The sequence below is a fragment of the Lycium ferocissimum genome, chromosome 9 (genome assembly GCF_029784015.1).
Source record: "Lycium ferocissimum isolate CSIRO_LF1 chromosome 9, AGI_CSIRO_Lferr_CH_V1, whole genome shotgun sequence".
Taxonomy (NCBI): Eukaryota; Viridiplantae; Streptophyta; class Magnoliopsida; order Solanales; family Solanaceae; genus Lycium; species Lycium ferocissimum.
The window spans coordinates 49,204,611-49,219,347 of record NC_081350.1 but is presented as its reverse complement, the minus strand read 5'-3'; the positions used below and the strand labels follow the sequence as shown (position 1 = coordinate 49,219,347).

At 39.8% G+C, this 14,737-nt stretch overlaps 2 non-coding genes across 2 annotated transcripts; both read left to right on the top strand.

Moving 5' to 3' along the window:
• The first annotated feature begins 520 nt into the window (after positions 1–520).
• On the top strand, positions 521–615 carry LOC132032279 (small nucleolar RNA snoR113). Its single transcript, XR_009408419.1, has one exon. It is a non-coding gene; the product is annotated as a small nucleolar RNA snoR113 (small nucleolar RNA).
• A 45-nt stretch (positions 616–660) lies between these two features.
• Positions 661–753, top strand: LOC132032280 (small nucleolar RNA snoR113). The gene has a single exon (XR_009408420.1). It is a non-coding gene; the product is annotated as a small nucleolar RNA snoR113 (small nucleolar RNA).
• Positions 754–14,737: the final 13,984 nt, after the last annotated feature.

The following is a 14,737-nucleotide window of genomic DNA, read 5'->3' as shown; positions in this document are numbered from 1 at the left end:
AGCTCAAAAATGCTCAATTTTTTAGGCTGCCAAAGTAGAAGAATGATAGTGTTTTTCCCCTAAAATTAAAAGACCACAGTTATATCTGAAGCTTCAAGGTAACTTGTTATTAATAGCAAGAAAACATGAAGAGCAATCTGATATACATATAGCCCCAACCTTATACAAAGAAAAAAAAATCAGAAATCACAGTATTATGAATACCGTGGAATAGATATTCGAGAGGCGAACATGTTTCCAGATTCCCGTATTAATAAAGTTGTACCTTCTAACTCAAGAAGTAACACTTTGGGTAAACTATTAACTGATAAAAGTTGTATCTTCTAGCTTAGCATGACGTAAGTCTGCCTTTTGGCTCCCTACGCCCTAGGCCCTGTATAATTGTCGTCTGATTATTTGGTTTATAAGAGGAGGTTTGGACTTTGGATTTACTCTGAGATAGTAGAGAGGTTATGTTGAGTTTCGAATACATAGAGTGATAAACATATACAATTGTTGGCCTGTGAACTGCTGCTTCTTCTGGCAAAGATGACAAAAAGGCCGGACTTATGGCTGCTACCATGTGGTTGGGAGTAGATTAATTGAAGTTACAAGAAGATACATCTGCTGAGCCAGATATGGGATGGTATTTTCTTATGATATTTAGCTGAATATTTTTACTGGCGATGACGACAAAAAGGCCAGACTTACAATGCAATGATGTGGTTGGTAGTTGAGCGATGAAAGTTACAAGAGGAATATGTGTTCAGCCAGATAATGGAACAGTAGTTTCTTGTAATTAACTTTTTAATGAAGTTTCGCTCTTACTGGATTTCCTGCCATGCCTACTCTATATCTATATATGTATCCGCCAAAGAAGATGAATAAGCGGAAGAAGAGGAATAGAGGTGCGCAGTTTTCTCCTCAGCTTTGGCTTGTTATTTAAATTCACACAATTGTGTTAAAGGGATCAGTACCCTGCATGAAAGTAGTTGAACTTAGAGTTACAGTCACTAAATTGCAACTCTGGTTCCAAAGTTTGGGCAGGGTTGAACTGGCTTAATCTTGGCCCAGCCCTTGAAATTTTAGGCTCGAGATTAGCTCGATCACATTGTTTATCTATTATGTATGATTGTATGTTAGTTTCATTGCTCTTCTGTATTCTAGGTTTTGTTAACATTGGCCAAAACCGAGCTTTTTTTAAGTAATATAAACAAAAGAAAGAAAAGGAATACAAAGTCACTAGTACAAGAAATGCATTAATATAAACTCTCCAACAGGACAAGGGACAACATAACGAATACAAACATAGTAAAGTAGAATTCCTAAGAATACTGTAAAGTACAGGGAAAAATGCATGTCATAAAATCAACTCTAAGAAAGACAAGGTGTACAAAATAACATGTATAAAACATAGAGTAAATAGTTTTGGCAGCTAAAGATCAGTTTGATGGAGGTGGTGATAGAGTAGGAATTGAAGGAATTGTAGGAAGTGAAGGGATTGTAATGGGAATGTTGGGTAGGGAGTTGGCTGGCAAGGGAGGCAAAGTCAGCTTTGGAGCAGCAGGCAAAGTTGGCAAAGATGGCATTGGTGGCAATGTGGCAGTCGGCAAGTTCGGCATCTTTGGCAATTGAGGCACTGTTGGTTGAGGCAGAGATGGAATACTCGGTACTGGTGGTGCTCCTGGAATCTGCAGCAACATGCGAGCTCCTCTGCTTGTGCTGACGCTTGAAAGGAACAACGTTATGGTTATCGAGAGGATCAGGTAATTCTTGAAAGCCGCTATTCTTGATATTGATTTCTCCTTTTTGAGTAAAATGAATGGGATTTGCACTTTGGTCTTTGGATTGAGTTATGCAGAATCTGAATGGTTAAAGTTGGTATATATATAGGTGTAGCTTTGGTGAAGGTTTAAAAGGTTGGAGGAAATGTGGTCTAGGTAGGCTAGCAAAGGTGGTGTCGTTAGTTCAACTTCTCAACCAGACTTAATGCGTAAAGGGCATAGTAATTTCTGATGTTAGTTCAATTAGATCCTTTGCTTAACTTTGACAAAAGAACTACAATTAACTTGCAATAAAATATCAGTCTCAGAAACCAACATATGTGTTGTTGTACACTTGAATATCAATCAAAGAGTCATAGGAACACTTGAATCAGTAACTCATTAGATGTTGTTCTACTCAATTGTATTGACTTTATTTAGCAAAATTCTAGCTAAAGTTCTATCCTATCTGTCTTCGTGAATACCACCCTCTTCCTTTTTCTTAATTAGTTTAAAGCATTCATGTGAATGAATTTTTCTCATTTTTGTATTTTTAGTAGTGTAAACAATTTTGTTTTAAAATGATATATTATTGTGACTGCAAAATAGAAGTATTTTGAGCAACCATAGGTCGGTGATATAAGGAGAGATGAAACAACATTCAATTTGTGGAATCCGCAACTTTTGTAGGACAAAAAAAAAAAAAGTTGAACCAAACTAACACAAAAAAAAAAAAAAACATAAGTAGGTTTCACACACTAATTTAGTGCGTGAAAGGACCAAACTGTAAAAGTAAGAGTTTGGCCTTTCACGCACAAAATTTGTGCGTGAATGCCCAACAACATTTTCTTCTCATTGGTCTACCAAATTAATGGGACCTATATGTGGCAACTGATTTGGCTTCATATTCTTATGTGAATATATGAAATAGACTTCATGGAAACATAGCTTTAATCCTATTTCCAGCCTTTTTTCGTGTACTCATCATCATTGGTCCACCACTCAAAACCATATACTAACGACGTGGCTTCATATTCTTTTACATGAAATCGACTTTTGGTACTTGATTGCTAAGATTTGTAATTGAATGGACAAGTTACGTCTCATTTTAATTAGAGATTTTGAGCTTAAATAATGGATATAAAAAAAACCCGGATGAAACACATCTTTTTTAATAAGCCTTATGCATATAGCTCCGAAATCCCAATATGTATACGAATTGCCAGGTAAAAACCAAAAAAAAAAAAAAAGATTTTTGGATATTGTTAGTTTAATTAGGTGTAGAGGTGGAATTAGATAATTAATCCCATAAAATATTTTGAGAAGGAACAATTCAATGAAATTCATGAATCTACCTAGGTCAAAATTTTTGTGGATTAACTCAACAACAATAACATACCCAGTGTAATTCTACAAGTGAGGTCCGAAAAGAGTAGGATGTATGCAGACCTTACCCCTACCTTTGAATTATTGTGAATTAATAAATAAAATAAATTATTTTCGAATTTTTAATTCACAATAATTCAAAGGTAGGTAAGTAAGATCGTATACATCCTACTCTTTTTCGGACCTCACTTGTAGAATTACTAACTGGTATGTTATTGTTGTTGAGTTAATCCACAAAAATTTTGACCTAGGTAGATTCATGAATTTCATTGAATTGTTCCTTCTTAAAATATTTTATGGGATTAATTATCTAATTCCACCTCTACACCTAATTAAACTAACAATATCCAAAAAGTCTTTTTTTTTTTTTTTTTTTTTTTTTTGGTTTTTTACCTGGCAATTCGTATACATATTGGGATTTCGGAGCTATATGCATAAGGCTTATTAAAAAAGATGTGTTTCATCCGGGTTTTTTTCATATCCATTATTTAAGCTCAAAATCTCTAATTAAAATGAGACGTATCTTGTCCATTCAATTACATATCTTAGCAACAAGACCAAAAGTCAATTTCATGTAAAAGAATATGAAGCCACGTCGTTAGTATACTATTTTGAGTGGTGGACCAATGATGATGAGTACACGAAAAAAGGCTGGAAATAGGATTAAAGTTCTTATGTTTCCATGAAGTCTATTTCATATATTCACATAAGAATATGAAGCCAAATCAGTTGCCACATATAGGTCCCATTAATTTGGTAGACCAATGAGAAGAATATGTTGTTGGGCATTCACGCACAAATTTCATGCGTGAAAGGCCAAACAGTTTGGTCCTTTCACGCACTAAATTAGTGTGTGAAACCTACTTATGTTTTTTTTTTTTTTTTTTGTGTTAGTTTGGTTCAACTTTTTTTTTTTTGTCCTACAAAAGTCGCGGATTCTCAATTTGTGACAATTCAACAAGGACAACATACTTCTCAACAAATACTATAATTCAAGTAAATCTAATGGTATTGGGTAGGGGTGTACATAGACCGGGTTGGTTCGGATTTTTTAAACACCAAACCAAACCAATCGCGTCGGATTTTTAAATTTATACACCAAACCAAACCAATAAAATTCAGGTTTTTCAACCTCGGGTTTTCTCGGGTTATTCGGTTTTCTTGGGTTTTCGGGTTTTTTTTTTTTCGAAATAGTCTTGATACAATACATATAACTTTTACTTCAAATATTTCTGTCCTAGTAAGATACAACTATATAATTAAGGTGTTTCTTAAGAAAATAACACAAAATGTGAGAAGAGTGATGCCATTGTATTAAAATATTCAACAAAAACTAATAAAATCGATTAAAATAAATATTGCTAATTAACAAGCCATAAAGAAAATGACCATAATCTAAAAATACTAAGTCATGCTAAAATAAGCATGGCTAATAAGTATTAATTACATGACAAAGAAAAAAGAAATTAAGTTATGTATTTTCACTCTCTAAACTAATTATGCAAAACTAAAGAATAGATATCCAACATTATTGTCATTCCTAGTGGTAAATTGAATTTCTTTTGTTAGCGTTAGTGTTGAGTGGTTTTGGTTTGAACTTTATTTGAGTTACAAATATCCATAGCATATAAAACTTATTGACATTCAAAATTCTAAGTTCAAGCTTGAATAATATGATAATAGATAAAAAAAACTACGAAAAAATAAAAGAAATATTTATAAATTCCATTACAAATAAATATTTTTATATATAAAATATTTTAAAAATTGAATACATGTAATATCGGATTGGTTTGGTTCGGTTTGACTTTTTTTAGTTAAAACCAAACCAAACCAATTATGATCGGGTTTTTTTCTCAACACCAAACCAAGTCAAACCAAACCACTAGTCGGGTTTTTTTCTCGGTTTATCGGTTTGGTGCGGTTTGTCAGTTTACTTTGTACACCCCTAGTATTGGGAACATTTTTACTGACGAACCATTTTAATAGTACGGGTCTTGCCGGGTCACGGGGAAGGACCATGAAAATAATGAAACAAAAAAGTTATGTATTTGGTGTATACGCTAAAAACCGGGTAAAGTTTATCCGGTGAAACTCGGGATCAGTAAAAGGAAGAGAGCGAACGGTAGTGTCTGATCCGAAGAAGCTTTGCTTGAATTCGTTGTATCCGGAGATAACTCCTTATCGTGGTTGGTCCGGTGTCCGATCCTTATATGGCCGAGTTGGTTGTGGCCGTTCGCCCGGTTCGAATAGAGCGAAATCAGCCGTGGCCGTTAGCCCGGTTTCTTCGTGACCATTCTGATCGTGGCCGTTGGTCCGGATAATCGGTTATTCGCTCGCCACGTGTAGGAATCTGCCACCTGCTTCTGACAGTCGTATGGGTGTCAGACCGTACGACCTAACCTTATCCATATTAGGTTTTCTTTATCCTAAAAGGGGCCCATGATGTATAGGAGGCCCATAGAGAAAAACTATAAATAGGAGGCATTCTCTCATTTTTTAGGGTTGGCTTTTTAGATCTAAGAGCTTTGTACTTTGAATATTTATACAAACAAACTCTCTCACGCTTTGATTTCTTCTGATATTGGTCCGGTTTCAGTTCAAACAATTCATTGAATCTCCTTATTCAAATATTACTTGGAATACACATAAGATCTTAACTTAAACATATAAGCCCTAATATCATTACTCGGATTTTCTTAGCATATCAACTCATATTTAGGCCATTTCATAAACGAAATATACATATACATCTTTGTTCACCAAAAAATAGATTAAAGTGCCACATATCCTATACCTCATTTATAAATTCAACTTATTATCCGATTTCGGGGTAAAACAGTTTGGCGCCCACCGTGAGGCTAGGATTATTGTGGTCTTTGATCTTGCTCTACTCGATTTCAGTTCTACTGTTCGTCACTGCGAAAACGGACGAAATGGCTAACAGCGGAGAATCTGGTCACGTCAACAACGAAATTGTGGCCGAAAATGATAACATCGGTTTGCAGGGGGTGCCAGTGAATCCCGCTGCCCCGAATTCTGTCGATTCGAGGGAGGGCCTCAACCGACAGAATACCGTGAACCAGGAGAACGCCGCTCATCCGGCCACTGATCCTTTAAATACTTTTAATTCTGTCACTTTGACCCGGGCACATGGCCAGAAGGCGCCGGATGCCCCAGATGATATTAATTTGCGTCTTATTTTTGAAATGTTGCAGGAACAAAGAGCAGCTATTGCCTGAGCAAGGAGTGGCGATAGCCCGATTGCGAGCAAGAAGGATGAAACAACTCGGGAAAAAGTAAGGGTGTTCGAACCCGGAGAGAAGAAGCTCAAATGGTCGAAAGCAATGGGTCGGAGCGGGATCGTCTGCACCGAGGTATTGAGGATGCTCGAGACGTTGGCAAAACGGGTGGACTCGGCGAGAAAGGGATCGAGACCTATAATTCTCGGGTGGACCGGATCCGGGGGCTCTCCCATTCTAAAGGGGCCGGATTCGAAGAGGTATATTCGAGGCCCTTTCCCTCCGAGCGCGGCTCGAAGTTAATCCGAAGAGGTTCAAGATGCCGGATATCCGGAAATATGATGGCACAACGGACCCTCGGGAACACGTGACCTCGTACACACCGTGCTATAAAGGGCAATGATGTTGAAGAAGACGAGATTGAGTCCGTATTCTTTGAAAAGTTCGGGGAAACAGCTGTCGAAAAGGGCATTAACTTGGTATGACCATACGCCGAGCATTCAATCACTTCTTTTGAGATGCTCGCGGATGCGTTCATAAAGGCTCATGCCGGAGCCAAAAAGGTCCGGGCCGTAAGGCGGATATCTTCGGATAGCCCAAAGAGACAATGAGTTACTACGAGAGTTCATCAATCGTTTCCAAAGAGAACGGATGGAACTCCCACCGGTGCCGGAAGAATGGGCTGCACAGGCGTTCACCAAAGGGCTTAATCCACGGAGTTCGACGGCCTCGTTCAAACTGAAGGAAAATTTACTGGAATACGAGGCTGTGACCTGGGCAGACGTACACAACAGATACGAGTCCAAGATTCGGGTGGAGGATGATCAGCTCGAGCTTCCGCCGGGCCCGGTAAGCCTAAGTAAAGGATCTGAGAGGATGAGAAAAAATTACGACCCGGATACACGGCCATCGAGGGAAAGATACCGGCCATATCCTCAATCGGAGAAAACAAGCTTCAGACCGAAAAAGTCGAGGTCTGGCCCCAGTCAATTCTCCAGCAGAGGAGATAGAAGAACAGAGCGTCCATCGAATAGCCGAGGGTTGTCGTTCAAAAGTGATCTTGGAAGTTCGGTAACTAACAGGGACCCACCGAGAATATCAGAATATAATTTTAGCGTCAACACCTCGGACCTTGTCTCGGCCATAGGCCGCATTCCGGAAGCAAGGTGGCCGAGGCCATTGAGGTCGGACCCCGGCCAACGGGATCCGAGCTTGGTTTGTGAATACCATGGAACTCACGGTCACGGGCGAGGGAGCTGTCGCCAACTAAGAGAAGAAGTGGCTCGCTTCGAAAAATGGGCACCTTCGTGAGTTCCTAAGTGAGCGGGCAAAAACCAGCTACAAGGAGAGGAGTCGAGTAAACGGATTGAACCGTGGAGAGCCTCGACATATAATCGACATGATAATCGGGGGTATAGATGCTCCCGAGGGCGGTAATGAAACGTGCCAAGGTTTCCCTTTGTTCGCGACGCGGCCAAGGGATTGTATACCCGAAGGCTCCATCACTTTCGGCGCGAGGATGCGGACCACACAATGATGACCGTAATTTTATTCTTGTTTTTAAATCTCAAATTAAACGTATTCTAATTGACCCGAAGCTCGGCCAACATCATCGGTGGAGAGTGGTTGAACGATTTACTCGACTAGATCGTACGGTGGCCGGGTGCGATTCAATATGGCGTAAAACTACGAAGGGTGAGATCTCGTCGACCCGCACCATGTCCGGCGGACCGTGTTACATGTAATGACATGAAATACCTAGACCTTGGATACATTTCATATTCTTGTTTTTAAATCTCAAATTAAACGTAAAATTCTAATTGAGAGGATGTTCGCTCGAAGAATCATCAACATCGCCGGTGGAGAGTGGTTGAAGGATTCCAAATAGCAATTACTCGTCCGAGATCGGAGCAAAAAAAGGTGGCCGGGGGCACGAAGAAGACGACTTCAACATACCTAGATCATGCCTTGCGGATGATTCGAAACTACGAAGGGTGAGATCTCATCTTATTCGAATATCTACGGCACCGTCAGCAGAACCGTGTTCTATGCACGGGGTTAACCTCGAGGGGGACATGAAATACAACGCGTTCAAGCTAATGCCGATTGTTTTGCATCGCACATAGCATGAGGGTGTGTGCCGTGACAACTCATAAGCTTAGTATCGATGGGAGATTTCCCCGGTGAAGTTCCCCATGGCGGAGGGGATAAAAACTATCCGTGAAGGATGAGTAACAAAGCTTTTAAAGAGAGATGTTCGCGATCGAAGAATCATCACCGTGGTGGTGCTCAAAAATCGGATAAAAAGGAAGGGTGATTATCCGGGGACAAGGATTCCAAATAGTTTCCAATTACCGTTAACGGGTCCGGCAACGGAGCGAGATGTTAAAGCTTATTGGACCAAATTCGGATGGAAAACATCACCGACACGGGACTTAATGTAATGCCATTCGGATTAAAAAATGCCGGGGCAACCTATCGACGCCTTCGGAACATCGAAGAACAATAGGAAAAACGATGGAAGTTTATATCATATGGTTGTTGCCGGATGATTCGGACGACCATTTAAAATCAGAAACCTTTGACGAGGAGCTGGAGCAAGTCATCTTGTTCGAATATCTACCGGACGAAGGTATACGGGGGATCACGGATAGATCCAATCGGACATCGGGGAACAAGTTAATTAAATTTCTTCAAGATCTTAATGCCGATTGTTTTGCATGGTCGAAGAATAGATATGTCGGAGTGTGTGTACCGGAACTAAAAGACAACTCGTTGCATATCGCCAGCTTAGTCTCGATGGGAGGTTTCCCCGGTCCGAGAAGAGGTACACAATTTCCAAGTAGGACCTTGGGGGATGCGGCCTGAAAAATTGGCATTAGCGTTTCCCTTAAAAGGCTTAAAGCACGACCACTTATCCTTTAAAGAACATCTTTCGTGAAGGATGAGGTAACAAAGCTTTTAAAAATAGGCTCCGAGATGGAGAAGTAAAATAGCCGGATTTGGTCGCTATACACGGCTGGCCTCGAACCGTGGTGGTGGTGCCGAAGAAAGGTAGACGGTTAAATTAACCAACAATGAAGCGTTGATTATAAGGATCTAAACAAAGCATCGAAGAAAAATGGATTCGTCTTCCGTTGTCCCAAGTGAATGGCGTCTTCGATAGAATGATCGAATGCAAGATCTCGAAAGCCGGTCCGGATGAGATGTTAAGTTTTCTCGATGCTTATTCCAGGTACAACCAAGCTTCGGATGCCGGAAGATCGATCGAAGGGGACAAATTAACCCTTAACGGGACTTATTGCTACAATGTAATGCCATTCGGATTAAAAAATGCCGGGTTTAACTTGGGATTGACGCAACAAATTAACGACTATGTTCGAAGAACAAATAGGAAAAACGATGGAAGTTTATATTGACGATATGGTTGTTAAGTCCACTGAAACGAGAGCGGTCTTTCTTCGACCATTTAAAACATTTGCGGGAAACCTTTGACGTACTGATGAGAGATAATATGAAGCTCGGGAATCCCGCGATGGAAGCTTTCGGTGTCGAAAAATCATTAAATTCCTCGGTTATTGGTGGAATCGGGGGGATCGAGATTTTATCCGGATAAGATCAAAGCAATCGAGGACATCGAGGTGGTAAATAACGTCAAAGGTTGTATCGCCGGCCCTTCATGAGGATAGCGGAATGGACATCGTTGGTATATCAAGACGGGCACAAGAAGGCCCACTTTATTCTCCTTATGAAGAAGAACGACTTCACAAAGTGGGTGCCGGGAAAGCCTTCGAGAAAATAAGAGAAATAGTTATCCACATTATTTGCTTGGTATTCCACTTTGTTGACAACGGCCTTTTTCCCTACCTTGGTTCGTTGAGTGGCAAAGTTAATGATTTGGTGAAGGAGTGAAGATCAAAAAATTGTGTCAAGAATCGGTACACAATTTCCCATTTATTAGAGTGACGTCAAAGCACCTTGGAGGGAAATGCGGAGACCCGTTATTCCCATCTTCGAGTACGGGGGAAAAATTGGATTAGCAGTAAACGCGTAAGGCTTCGGAGAAAGCGGTCTCCTGCTCAATTACTGCGAGGGATTCGATGCCACTCGATCTCACGGACGTAGTGACCACTTATCCTTTAAGGATGGGGAAGGTCTTGCATAAACGGACATTATCGGGACTTGGTGCTCCGAAAAGTTACCTTGAACACTAAATCCCAATGAGGTTGTAGAGATAAGACCGGGTAACGATATTGAATATAGGCCCCGGAACGGCTCATTTGAAGAGATACTACGATGTACAACCTTTTATCTTACCTTTTCTTTTTGTGGCGAGACTTGCCGAGCCGTGATTACCGAGGGTCTGGAAAACAGCACTCGTTTCCTTAGCTCGGTTTTGTCCCAAATGGGTTTTCCGACAAGGTTTTTAATGAGGCGACAAGTACAACGTGTTACTAAAGTGTTATATCCTGTATTTCGTACGTCGAAATATTTAATACGACGGACGGAGCTTTGTTTTCGAACCTTATGATTTTGTTCGGGCTTAAGGAAAAAATTTGGGGCTAAAAATGCATTAGGGAAAAATTTAAAAGTTCATGAAATTAGAGGATGTGGGCCATAGCCACGGTTAAATATACTAATTGGATGACCAAGATAATCCTTTTCATTATTTTTCATCCTTAAGAAAATTCGAATTGGAGGAAAAAGGAAAAGAAAAAAGAAAAAGACATGGAGCATGTGCATGGCATGTGCACCCAATTTATATATATATATATATGATTCTCTCTGAAGGAAGACCAAGTGAATATTTGTTATCTAGAGATTTCAAGAAGGATGAAGAAAGAAAAAAAAAAAAAAAAAAAAAATGCAAAGATATCTCGAAAGGGTCTTGATCATGGAAAATTTCTTGCTTCGCTTTCCTACTAAGAATGGACCTCGTTAACGTGGAGTAGTTGGTAGAGAGCAAAGCGCTCGTTTTGCGGGAAAGAGTTCTAGCCGAGGGCGTTGGTGGAAAAAGGTATGGTTCAATCTTATTTTCATGTTTTATGGATGATTTGTGCATGTTTTAGTGTGTAGAATTGAATGAACTGAAAAATATATGTGATGTTGTTGTAACGTTGTGCCATGTGTGGTAGGAAAATGATAATGTTATTTAGTATATTGGTTGTTGTTGTTATGAATTATGTGATGAAGAAATGAATGAAATGCATGAAAAGATGATGTTGAAGTTGTTGCCGTGTAGATGGAAAGCTTTGGTAAGGCAAGGAATGACTTATTTTTATTTAGCATTTGGTTGTCGTCGTTGTGAATTATATGATGTAAAATGAAGTTTTAATGATACAAGTCGTGGTTATAACGGCTGAATCGACGATAATGTGATATTAATATGATTTCTTGAATTCATGAAAATGAAGTTGCTAGCATATGTAATTGTTGATAGAGTTTGATGAATTTGAGAAGAAAAGAAATGTGGGGATGTTTACGGGACTAGGAAGGTTTCGGGTTGCCTTGTATGTTGGAAAAATCATTGAGTATTGTGCGGACTACTTGAAATATTCTTGGATCTTATTGATCTGGATTAGCATTTGAATATGTGAATGGAAAGATGCGATGTAGATTATTTGATTATAAATGAAATGTTGTCGAATTGTGTAGAAAGGAATTATTGATGTTAAAGTTCTAAATTATTTATGGATATCGTTATCATGCTCGTTGGTTTGGTTGTTGTTGATTTAGGCGAGTTGAATTCTCGGGGATGTCCAATTTATAGGGGAAATATCGCCTGAAATTTACGCTTAGAAAAGTAATGGGGAATTGGATTCTTAGATGTTGCCATGGCTAACCGAGGTAAGGCCTATTGATGTTATTGTAGATCGTGAGAAGTCTAGACGTAAGTCTCTTAAATGGGTATGTAAAGCACGGCTTCTTTCTTTGGCATGAAAATAGTTAAAAAATAAGTTATTGACTTCATTACGGGACCACATTACTCTTGCCGGTTCGGCATGTTTATGATCCATATATCACATTCATATTCTTAATGTAGTTAAATTATGATTTCTATGTTTTTGGAATGGATTTCAAAGTTTGCATAAAAGTTGGTTTTCAAAAAAGAGTTTGTTTCATAAAGATTAAAAAACGTCCGTAACTTTGTGTCGGAACTCGTAGGAAGTTCCATAATCTAATGTCCGTAACATTGCGAACGGACGGATTGATTTGACATATGATTATGATCTTTATGATACTCCATTGTGCTTATAATATACGATAGAGTTTCCGAATAATGTCCAAAAGCTTTTGATATAACCGGATTTGAATGAGTTCGATAAATTATTCATTGAGTCGGCGGAGTATGATTTTATATGCATATGGTTTGTCACTCCGCTCGTGCACGTCAAAACTTTTCGAGTACGGAAACGTTCGTACAACTTCGCATTGTTTGGTCCCTGGGACCGAAGCCATATATATATACATATATGATATGATGATATGATGAGATGGAGATGGCGGCCCGAGTCTCCGTACGTTATTCACCGAGTCCGCCACTAGGGATCAAACGATGTATATATGTACCATGGCATACATGATTATGATATGATTTTACTCGAGTCCCTCGCTAGAGGCGGACGTATGTGTGTTCGATGATATAACGATCGATTATGATAAGATTTTGCGAAATATGCATATGCATGACAAATGTTTTAAAAAGCAAGTCTCATGATTTTACGCCTCTCTTTACTTCGGGTGATCCGCTTACTACATTTCATGCTTTACATACTCGATACATATTAAAATGCCGACCCCGCTTTCTTGGTGCGTTTCGTGCGCGCGTTACGCGGATGAGTTGAAGATATTAGCGAAGATGTTCCGGCGGGATTGGCGAGCTCCAAACTTGGTTCCGGCGGAATGATATGGATTCACCGAGTTAGAGAAAAGACAGTGTTGTGGGTATTAGATGTCGGCTATGTAAATGGCTATGTAAGCCGTATATTATTATGCGTTGTGTTATAAGTTACATATGTTGCAAGATTTTATTTGATTTGAGAAAAGCAAAAAGCATATTATTCTTCGATAAATTTTTGCTATGTATATTTGTGTCATGATTTGAAAGACATCGAGGTTATGAGTATTAGGTTAGTCAGCGGGTTCGCTCGGCCCTAAATAAGGGTCGGGTGCCCATCACACCTTATCGGATTAAGGGTGTGACATAAAGTAAGAGTATAAATACCGGATATTCGGGGGTAACACCCTACGACCGAGGGCTGGATAGTGCTTACCCGACTTTACAGCTCGAATATGCACTAGGGGGCTATGACAATACATTCCGATGTAAGGACCAAACGATCAAAAATGAATCGTGTCCCTCTAATATTCACTATGGCAGGAACCGATGCCGAACCTTCTGTATCAGGTTTTGATGTAAGGACCAAACGATCAGAGCGAATCGTGTCCACTTAGAATTTGCCACGGCAAAAAACAGAAGGAAACGGATAAAGTCCTCATATGATGTACATGTACTTGCAGTTTATTGAAAAATCAAATTATTACATTTCGGAGTTATCTTCCTTGTAAATCACTTTGCTCCGAAAATCGGGCACCAGTTTATCCGTATACTCGATCCCGAACATTACAGCCGAAATACGGCAAAGGCCACAAGGTTACAGCAAACCGAGCCTAAATCTTAATACCCCCGAATGGGGACTGCTACACCAGAATTTGTTTAAGTAGAGATTCAGGTGCTCGAACCTAATCAAAAATAAAGGAATAGCCGCAAAATATCGGCCCTAAAAATGCCTAACGTGATTCGGAGACGTCTGAATTCACAAAGCATAAGTAAGTCCCGCGGGCAAACTTCTCTAATTAGTTCCCGGATAAATCATGCCGGATGAGATGAAAACTCTAGTCGAACAAGTCCGAAAAATCGGCAGTTGGACAGAAATCATAACAAACTTTCAAACAAAAGAATGGTCGGCAGAAAGGATACGCTTTTTATATACACAAATTTTTTACACTTGAAATTTGAGAAAATTCAAAGTGCTATAAAGACAAAACAAAAGGGAGTACAAGCCATAGCTTATCCGTACGGCCCGGAACCGAATGCTCGGACTCTGTCCGTTCAGAATCATCGGAGTCGGAGTCAAGAGCTCTCTTTGCCTCTTCTTCGGTTCTTCTAGCCTCCCGAATAAGAGCTGGAAGATCGGTGAAACCACGCTCGGCTCAAGGGTGATTCTCGAGATCTCCACCGTTCGTGTTCCACCGCAACCGTGGAATAGGCTTCGACGGCTTCCACACTCTTTAAGGCTTCCGCCAAATCGGCTTCGGCCGGCCGACTTAACCAAAAGTTCATTCCTCTCTACATCGAGGACACTC